Below are 9,945 nucleotides of genomic sequence, written 5' to 3'. Positions count from 1 at the left end.
TATGCTATTAGCAGGCAGTAGTTTCCTGACAGTTTTTTCCAAACTCTAGGTCAGGGTCAAATTGATTTCAAGTTACCTGGACTGTGAATTCACACCAAAAACTGTGGCAGTCCGTCCTTGAGGAACTCAGATTTGAGAGTTATGTTAATGCTTGTCATGAATTGCCACCACGGAGAAGGACGACTGAAGAAAAGACAGGAACACTTTCTCCATCCCAACTAAAACCAGTGTGGTAATCAGAGCAACAGCTGAGTATGAGACTACAACATGTTTCATATAACACGAAGAACAAGACAGACCAGGTAGACTCACACTCGGAGCTTTTTATTTCCAAGTGGTTTACCACAGCATGCAAAGACTAGTTTTATGTTGCAAGGACACAGAATTCACTCATGAGATGGTTTATCCGATCCATTAGTAACTGGCCACACAATTTTAGACATTAGCATCCTGCTTTTCTACTGCCAAGTAGCTGTAAAGTTCTACCTGCACTTGTGGGCCATAAAGCACTAACACTTTGGTCATTATCTGAAAGAGTCATCTTTGTTAATAAGAAGGTCCACTGATTTTTGAAGATAGGCCATTAAAAATCAACACATTAAAATGATCATGCTGTTACAGATTTCTTCTTCTCTGCAATTGCACTCACCAGCCTTCCGTCAGCCCCCTGAGGGATTATGCAGGATAATAAAGGTGATCTGGACTTCATTTCTTAAGGCTACTCCATTTCAGCTGGAGAAGGAACAAAAAACTGTAGAGAGGATGTGCTTCTACTGTATTGTATTTTGTACAATATCTTGAAAAAGAAACCAACTTTATGTTTCCTTTTGCATAATACATTAACACCCTCTCACCTATAAATACTCAGACTCAACCTCCTGTCAGATTCCATTTGTATTTCTCTTTAATTTTTTCTTCCCCTCCTTTCAGCACACTGTTTGGTACTCTTTGCTTTGTTACTGGCTTTTTGGGAGCTTGTCTACACATTAAATTAAATCAGCAACTCCTTCTGAATATTCCTGTTTTGAAAAAAAAGTAGCTTATTGACATTTAGGTTTATTTGATTTCTGGGTTATGTGAATAAGAGATAAAATTCTCTAATGAAGATTTCTAAACACATTGGTATTCAGGAATAACTATTGCAGATTAGATTCATTCTCTACCTTAATCCAAAGTAGCTTTTTATTGTATGGGGTTTGCGTGGCAAGGTTTTGGTAGTGGGGTGGCTACAGGGGTGGCTGCTGTGAGAAACTGCTAGAAGCTTGTACCATGTCTGATGCCAACTGGCTCCAAGATGGATCCGCCACTGGACAAGGCTGAGCCCATCAGATCATGGTGAGGCCGGCTGTCCCCCTGCAGTCACGGAGGGCCACGGTGGAGCAGAGATCCACCTGCAGCCCATGGAGGACCCCACGCCAGAGCGGGTGGATGCCTGAAGGAGGCTGTGACACCATGGGAAGTCCATGCTGGAGCAGGGTCCTGGCAGGACCTGTGGCCCCGTGGAGAGAGGAGCCCAGGCTGGAGCAGGTTTGCTGGCAGGACTTGTGTCCCCATGAGGGACCCACACTGGCGCAGTTCGTGGAGGACACTGGAGCAGGGGAAGAGTGTGAGGAGGAAGGAGCGGCAGAGACAAGGTGTGATGAACTGACCAAAACCCCCATTCCCTGTTCCCCTGCACTGCTGGAGGAGGAGGCAGAGAAATCAGGACTGAAGTTGAGCCCGGGAAGAAGGAAAGGGTGAGGAGAAGGTGTTGTAAGATTTGGTTTTATTTCTCTGATTTCATTGGTAATAAATTAAAGTAATTTTCCTAAGTTGAATCTATTTTGCCCATGACAGTAATTGCTGAGTGATCTCTGCCTGTCCTTAGCTCGACCCACGAGCCTTTAGTTATATTTTCTCTCCCCTGTCCAGCTGAAGAGGGGAGTGACAGAGCAATTTTGGCGGGCTGTGAATGATCCCGAAAGGAGAAGACTGGAGGTTTTGAGTAAAGAGAAATTATCTCTCAATCTCTGTGTTTTTTTATAACGCAGGCTGTTGCATCTGTACGCCTCCTCAGCTCTGGTGGACTGCTCTCGTTCCTGGGATATCGAATCCACAGCTGCCTCCTCCACCATGTCCCTGTACATCTGCACTGCAGAACAAGGCAAGTCCTGGGAGGGTTGCTGAGCACTCGCACCCTTTTCCCACACGGCAGCACTGTCCAGTTCCCGGCCTTTTCCTGGAAATCTCCAACAACATCTTTCCAAGACAAATCCTAGGACAAGCTTGGGGCTAATTCACACCCAGGAGGCAATATCACTAAATCTACCCCATGTTTGTTTCTTCTGTGCCACCCACAAGCTGGGCTGCCCCGTACCTGCTGCTCCCGGCTGTGCTGCGGGCACTCTGAAACACGAGAAAAATTCCACAAAAATGTTGTCTCTGGGCCACAGGGCCATCAAGTGTGGACACAGGGCCTAGTGCTGTGCTCTGTGGTCATGTGCAGTCGGTCATAGCGGGAGCTAAGTCAGGACCATGAGGTTTTTCTTAAATAAACGAGTTTAATTTACTCTTTATTCTGAATCCTTCGCCTTCACTCCCCCCAAAAAAACAAACTTATTATTATCCACTCCTAACAGTGAAACATTTCTTAGAACTGGCCTTTAAGAGACAGCAAATTACCTCAGTGCAATATTATAGAAATTGTTTATGTCATTCCTGAAAATGTTAACATTTCTTTTTGTTTGAAAATTACATATGCACAACGGAGAAAAGTTACTGCTTAGCATATAAAATAATATTGTCAATGACAAACTCATAAAAATCCCAGTTTTCTATGGACTGTCTTGATGGTACATTTTTCTACCAGGTTTTATATGCCGCTAGTGCAATTACTGAGAATAGACAGATTTTGGGGTTTACACAGGTTAATTTACCTTACGACATTGTATGATTGCTTTGAAACACAGCAATATATCTACTGTATCCGGTGGTTAGGTCCTAGGCACTAGCAACATTATTTAAAGCAAGGAGCTGTCATAAGGATTCTGCACTCGCTTTGAGCCCTATACAAGGCAGGAGGAGTAATACAGCTCTCTCTGACTTTAGAAGATTTTTATTTAGCAAAAGAAAGAAAAAGAAAACACTTTTTTACTCTACATTTTTTATTCTGTTTCTGCTATTTGCACATCAAACTTCAAATTAGGATAGAGACCAGAATAAAGATTTCTTATAATTTAAATGTAGTGAGATCTGTGATTAACCTTATTTCTGAACGGAGACGATTCAGTAGCTGTTGTTTTATTAATACAGTGATGTGCTTGAAAGGTCAAAATGAAACATGAAATTAGATCCTCCATGAGAGAGGCGAGCAATGCACTAAAAAGGGAATGACCATCCCCGAGGAGGTGTCCTGGTATTTCTACACCAGGGAATAGCAGTTTTTAGTGTGTTTGCCAGCAAGGGCACAGTTTCCAACACGATGTCTTTAGAGACAATGAAACACCAGTCTGTGTCCCCCACATGGCACTGCCCAGCTGCCAGGGGCTCTGCACTGTCCCTCAGGCATGGAGATGTGTCAGGTCCAGCTTCCCAAATATCTGCTAGGCAGTTTCTAACTCAGATTTCATTGACAACAGACCTCAAGGCTCTTTTTTCTTGTACAAAGACAAAACAAATAACTGAGATTTATCCGGCTTTGCTTTATAATGTAATTTCACCGGAAAGCAAGTCACTTGTAAATATGGATAATATTTTACTTATATTTAATTTTTTTCTCCTAATCAATATCCCAAAGTATATTCTGAAGATTTTTGCTAATACTGAGTTCAAGCATTTAAAAGATGTGACTCATGTCAAATATTATTTCATGTAGTATAGTGAATAGTGTGTACCAGGACTAGATCTCTAAAGCATATGAAGAATTTCTCTTTAAAAATCTGGTGCTCTTCCACAGCAATTAACTGTCATTTCTACTCACATTATGATGGAGTTTGGTTTATAGGAATCTCAAAGCAGTCTGAATCTCACAGGATGCCACTAAGGAGCTTGCAGAAGATCTGTCAACAGCTAATCAACACCACCTCACCTATCCACCACCTAAAACTCATTATAATCACTTATGATCGACATTGCTATATTAGCCACGGGGCGACAAAACACACAAAAATTGACACTAAAACAGCTGTTAGTCACAGGAAAATGTAAACAACAACAAAGTGCTTTCCCTGTTTTTTGGTGGGTTTTTTTGGTTGTTGTTTTTGTTTAGTTTTCGTGGGTTTTTTTAAATTTCTTTTTGTTAGTGCTGAGCTCCATCTGCTGGAATGTGCCAGCTTGCACTGGTACCCACCCCTGGACTGAAGAACAGGTTATTCACACACAAAAAACAGGGAAAGCACTGTTTCGTTGTTTACATTTTCCTGTGACTAACAGCTATTTTGGTGTCAATTTTTGTGTGTTTTGTTGCCCCGTGGCTAATATAGCATGTTTGTGCATCAAGCACTAATCTGCTCTTACCACCAGGCAAAAAACTGGCCAGAATATGCCTACGGAAGGGCAAACTCTAATCCTAACTATCAGCCTCGTGTTTACTTGGTGCTAGAAGATACAGATGTAAAAATAGGTTTTTAACCTTCCATATTTGTTTTAGGCTTATTAGCCTGCCTTGTAATGTAGCAGCCATACCCTGGCTCCTTAGGAAACCCCAAATTTATCCAAAAGGTCTAGTTTCACTGACTCTAATACTTCCTCATTAGAGAACATTAGACTTTTATGAGGCAAACACAATCTTATCTTATTGTGTAATCCCCAAGACCCCCACTTTACATGTCTTACCACCTATGTGCATGTAAACTGTGACATTAAAGAAGCATTAAAACTGGTCCTTATGAGCTGCGGCTTTTCTTTTACATTAACCTTGTAAAGATTAGTTTTATGACAGGTATTTCATGCAAATCATTGAGGAAAAATGGTAATATGTTTTTATTATCTGTGATGAGTCATTAACATAGAATTATTATCTGTGTGGACCTGAATGGAGAGAGTCCAGCGCAGAGCCACAAAGATGATTAAGGGAGTGGAGCATCTCCCTTATGAGGAAAGGCTGAGGGAGCTGGGGCTCTTTAGCCTGGAGGAGACTGAGGGGTGACCTCATTAATGTTTACAAATATATAAAGGGTGAGTGTCACAAAGATGGAGCCAGGCTCTTCTTGGTGACAACCAACAGTAGGAAAAGGGGTAATGGGTACAAACTGGAACACAAGAGGTTCCACTTAAATATGAGAAGAAACTTCTTCTCAGTAAGGGTAACAGAACACTGAACAGGCTGCCCAGAGGGGTTGTGGAGTCTCCTACTCTGGAACATTCAAACCCGCCTGGACGCCTTCCTGTGTAACCTCATCTGGGTGTTTCTGCTCCAGCAGGGGGATTGGACTGGATGATCTTTTGAGGTCCCTTCCAATCCCTGACATTCTGTGATTCTGTGTGAGTACAGTTATAAAGAGAACAGTGTTTAATGTTTTTGAGCATGAAAGTACCCAAGAGCTATCCCTTGAAGAGGAAATAAGTTAGAGGAGAAAGACTCTCTTCCAGAATTGTCTTTTTTTTTTTTTTTTTTTGAGTCACAAGCCTCTGATTTCTGCCTGTAAATCGAGGCAGCATGGAGGTGTTGTTGAGCACAAAGGCAAGACTGAGCTGTGCAGAGGGAGGGAGCAAAATAGAGCCTATCTGGAACCATATTTGAGAATGGTTCTACCCACATGCCCCAAAAGTCAAGTCATTTACTCCATGAAAGACATGGGTCAAACAGAAATCGCCTTAGAAAAATTTCCATATTTTATTTTTCCTTTGGCAATAAAGGACATGTAGACCAAATGGAATATACAGTCTACAATGCTTACAGTAAATATATGCCTTCTACTTTGGATTTTATTGGGAATATATCAAGAACATAGGACTCCAGATAATAGTATATATCTGCAAAAGCTAGAGCAAGAGACATCATTATGAATGCCAAATATTTTGATCCTAAAATGTCCTTTTAATTTCCTTAGAGGCATTGATTTCTAGAATGAAACACTGCCTCTTTGTTTTTTCTTCTTAGTCCCAGTGTGACTATTCTAACATTTTGAATGATAACGTTAAGGATTTTCATAAGCAAAGAAACACATTGCTGGGGGACAGAATTTTAAAAGTGGGACATTATTTTATGCCACTGATATTCAAAAAATGAAGTCAGCAGCACTAGAGTTATTAGTGTGTTCCAGATGGCACAGTGCAGTTTCCACTGTGCTCCAGTAGAAGTGGAAACAAAAATACTAAGATTTATGGAAATACGAAGGAGCCAATCCTCTTACTGTCTGAAAAGAATGTTCTTGTAATTTCTGTTAACATTAAAACACATTTACTGAGATAGAATCAGGGTGTCATGGCATAATTCAAGTTGAAATGGATCTCGGGCAGTTGTGTGGTCCAACTCACCACTCAAACTAGTGCCAATTTCCAAGTTGAATCCAGCTTTGAAACCATGAGGCTGCTCAGGGCTTTGCCAAGACAAAATCTGTGTCTCTTTAGGGATGGAGATTCCACAGCCTCTATGGGCAACCCATTCCAGTGTTTCATCACTCTTGTTATAGCAATTGGATTTGTCCTACTACTTAATTGTAATTTTAACTGCAGCTTGTGCCCATTGCCCCTACCATTGGAGGCTGTGCACCTCCAAGAGGAATCTGGCTCCATTTTCTCTATAAACATCCACTGAATAGCAGAAAAAAAGCAAATACATCTTCCTTTGCCTGCTCTTCCTCAGGTTAGATGAACCCATCTCTCTACAACTGTCTTATGTCAAGTACTGCAGCCCCCCAATCATCTTGATGGCCCTTTGCCATACTCATTTTAATTAATCACTATCTTACTTATACTGAGGAGCACAAAACTGGACATAGTACTTCAGATGGACTCTTACAAGTGCTAGACTGAATAGACAGCAGTAGTCACTTCCCTCTTCCTGCTGGCTGTGGTCTTACTAACACAGTCCAGTATGCTCTTCAGCTTCACTGCAATACATACACATCAGTTTCATATAAACTTTGCTGCTGTAATAAAATTGTAATGTTGTTGTGCTGGGTTGTAAGTGAATTTCCAGAGAAAAACTGTAGTTAGCTGTAGTTATAATTTAATTAATAATCATATCGTGTAAGTCATGCTATTTATTCTTAAGATAATATCTTAATGAAATTCTATCAGCTGGAGACTCCCTCCTATGAGCTGTACAGCAAAATATCACGTGTGCAGACGCGCAGCAAATGTAACTGCAGCAGAAGCACACACCACTTTGGACTTCTCTAGTTCATTTTATCCAATACTAATGAAGCTTTCTAGGACTCCTACAGAGTAAGTAATTATTACATCCATTATGCAGAGGGGAGGAACTGAAGCATAAATAAGCAACAAAACTAATTTTAAAGTCTGCAGTGATGGCCTAAATGACCTCCTACTGAGTGGGAGTTTTAGGAATTATTCAATTAGAGGAGAACTAGGTCAAGGCCAAGTGCTTTTGAAAATCTCACTCTGCCTTTTCTAACTCAAGGTCATGCAGAGCACAGAAGTCACAAGGAGGACTCCCTTCTAATCTTTTAATTTATTTTGATGTATATCACACTCATAAATGATGAATCGGATTCCTCCTCCCCAGGTGCTGACCTTCTCATCAGGAGCAACACAGAGTAAAAAATGGGAAAATCAGTTACTTCCACATTTCTAGGGAGAAAAATACCTAGCTAGATAGATGAACATAACAGTAGATGGATTTTTGAAACCATTTCAGTAATTTAGATGTTCAGTGCTTTGACCACACAGTACACTGGTGTTCAGGACACTCTTCATCCTTTCCAAATTTTCTATGAACACCATTTTTATCAGGGCAACCTGTCAATCTACCTCTTTAACAACATATTTTCATAGGACGATTAGACAGTTTCTGTACTTTCAAATCCTGAAATTACTTTTAGAAGAGGTAGGGTTTCTTCTTTTTATTTAACAGTATGAAAAATTTTGTCAAAAGCCAAACAAAAGATCTCAAAAGTGTTCCTGGGAGAACAGGGTAATTTTGTTTAATTGTTTTCTTGGGCAACCTTTCAAGAATAATCTTGAAGACCTTAAAATTAGGGGTGGTAATTGTGTCGCAACAAAAATTAACATTCTTGGAAATGTTGACTTTATAATGTAATGCATACACAACTATACAACTGATGTGTGCCACAAGATGGCACTGTTTTATGTCACCTGAGTTATTATTAGTGGTGTCCTAAAACAATAAATATGTTACTATATCCTTACATATAACCTACATACTGTAGGTTACTAGAGATTGTTAAAAGAGTAAAGGATGCTTACGTTAAAAAAAAAATGTAATAAATGAACAAGAAATATAAAAATTTAGCTAAACAATAGATTAGGTAGAAATAGAGTAGAACTTATTCATCAATTACACAAAAGTTATTAGGAGATGGACAGAGACTAAAACTAAATACAGCTGGTCTTGTTTAGATTAAGCAAGAACACATCAATATGATTACCTAGAACTTAAACTTTCATTGTAAGTTTTCAGGTTCATGAAATAATACTTAATTGTCCCCACAGAGTTTGTCAACCTTTTTATTTTCTTTGAAGGTTAATCTACACGTATTTTTATGGTCAGAAAAAAAGGTGTTTTACAAGAGAAAGTAGTTCTAGAGTGTGGCCACCTGTGCAGAATGTGTTTATTAATATTACTGGCAGCCCTAAAAATAATTTTACTTGAGCTTTCCAGAACAACAGCATGACACAAAGAAGCAAGTTTCGATCCTGGGGAACAGGAATCTGTTTAATGTTGGGAGAAAGGAGGATCAAAAGAGCTTCTCAGACACACCCAGTACACTCAGTTTGGTATTGCTGGTTGAAACTTAAGACAGCTGATGCTTATTCAGACCTAAAAAGTTGTGGCTCTTCTATTAGTGGGTTCCTCCACAAAACTCAAGTAGCTCTCTTCTCAACATTCCTGCATGAATGCCACGGTCAGTTTTCCCTGAGAGGGCATGTCCTACACCTTCTCTGCATTCCGCAGGGAACGGGTTGCTCCAAAAGGCATAGGGAGGAAGGCATCCATTCCCACTGACTTCAGTGGGAAAATGTAGGCCATTCAATCTCTGTCTGATTGCCAGACTTAAGTCCAACATAAAAGGCCTGCTGGGGAGGATGTCACACAATTAATATACAGCCTATCTTTATAGCAATAAAGGTGAGGAAAAACTTCCTTACTTGTGGGAAAATGCCTAACTACAATAACTTTTTAGGCATATCTTCGGAAGACAGGCCCGGGACATCTGTCTCTGAGTTTTGAGTTGCCACTCATCACAAGTAGATCAGTGTCTTCACATAAAGTCAAACATAACAGGAAAGTCCCTGATGAATTTCAAGGAATCTCTGAAATTTGTTCAATTTTGAATTATTTAACTATTACTACTATTTTCTCTATTTCTGTATTTGGAACATGCAAGAAAAGAAAATGTTGGGATACAAAATAACATTGTTTGTACAGCAGTGTTAACTCAACAAAGAAACATCAAACTTGACAAATATTGCAAGATAGCTTTCTAAAAAGTATTCATTTGTTCATTTTCCATCCTCCTTAAAGAATCATAGAATTATTTAGAGTAGAAAGGACCCTTAAGACCACCGAGACCAATCATAAACCTAAAACTACCACGTCCATCACTAAACCATGTCCCCAAGCACCACAGCTACATGTCTTTTAAACCCCTCCAGGGATGGTGACTCCACCACTTCCCTGGGCAGCCTGTTCCAATGCCTGACAACCCTTTATTTGAAGAAATTTCTCCTAATATCCAATCTAAACCTCCCCGGGTGCAGCTTGGGGTCATTTCCTCTCATCTCGTCGCTTGTTTCTTGGGAACAGAGATCGGCATCCAC

Source organism: Streptopelia decaocto (assembly GCF_964273445.1).
Source record: "Streptopelia decaocto genome assembly, chromosome: 3".
In the NCBI taxonomy this organism is placed as follows: domain Eukaryota; kingdom Metazoa; phylum Chordata; class Aves; order Columbiformes; family Columbidae; genus Streptopelia; species Streptopelia decaocto.
This window is presented reverse-complemented; position numbering follows the sequence as displayed.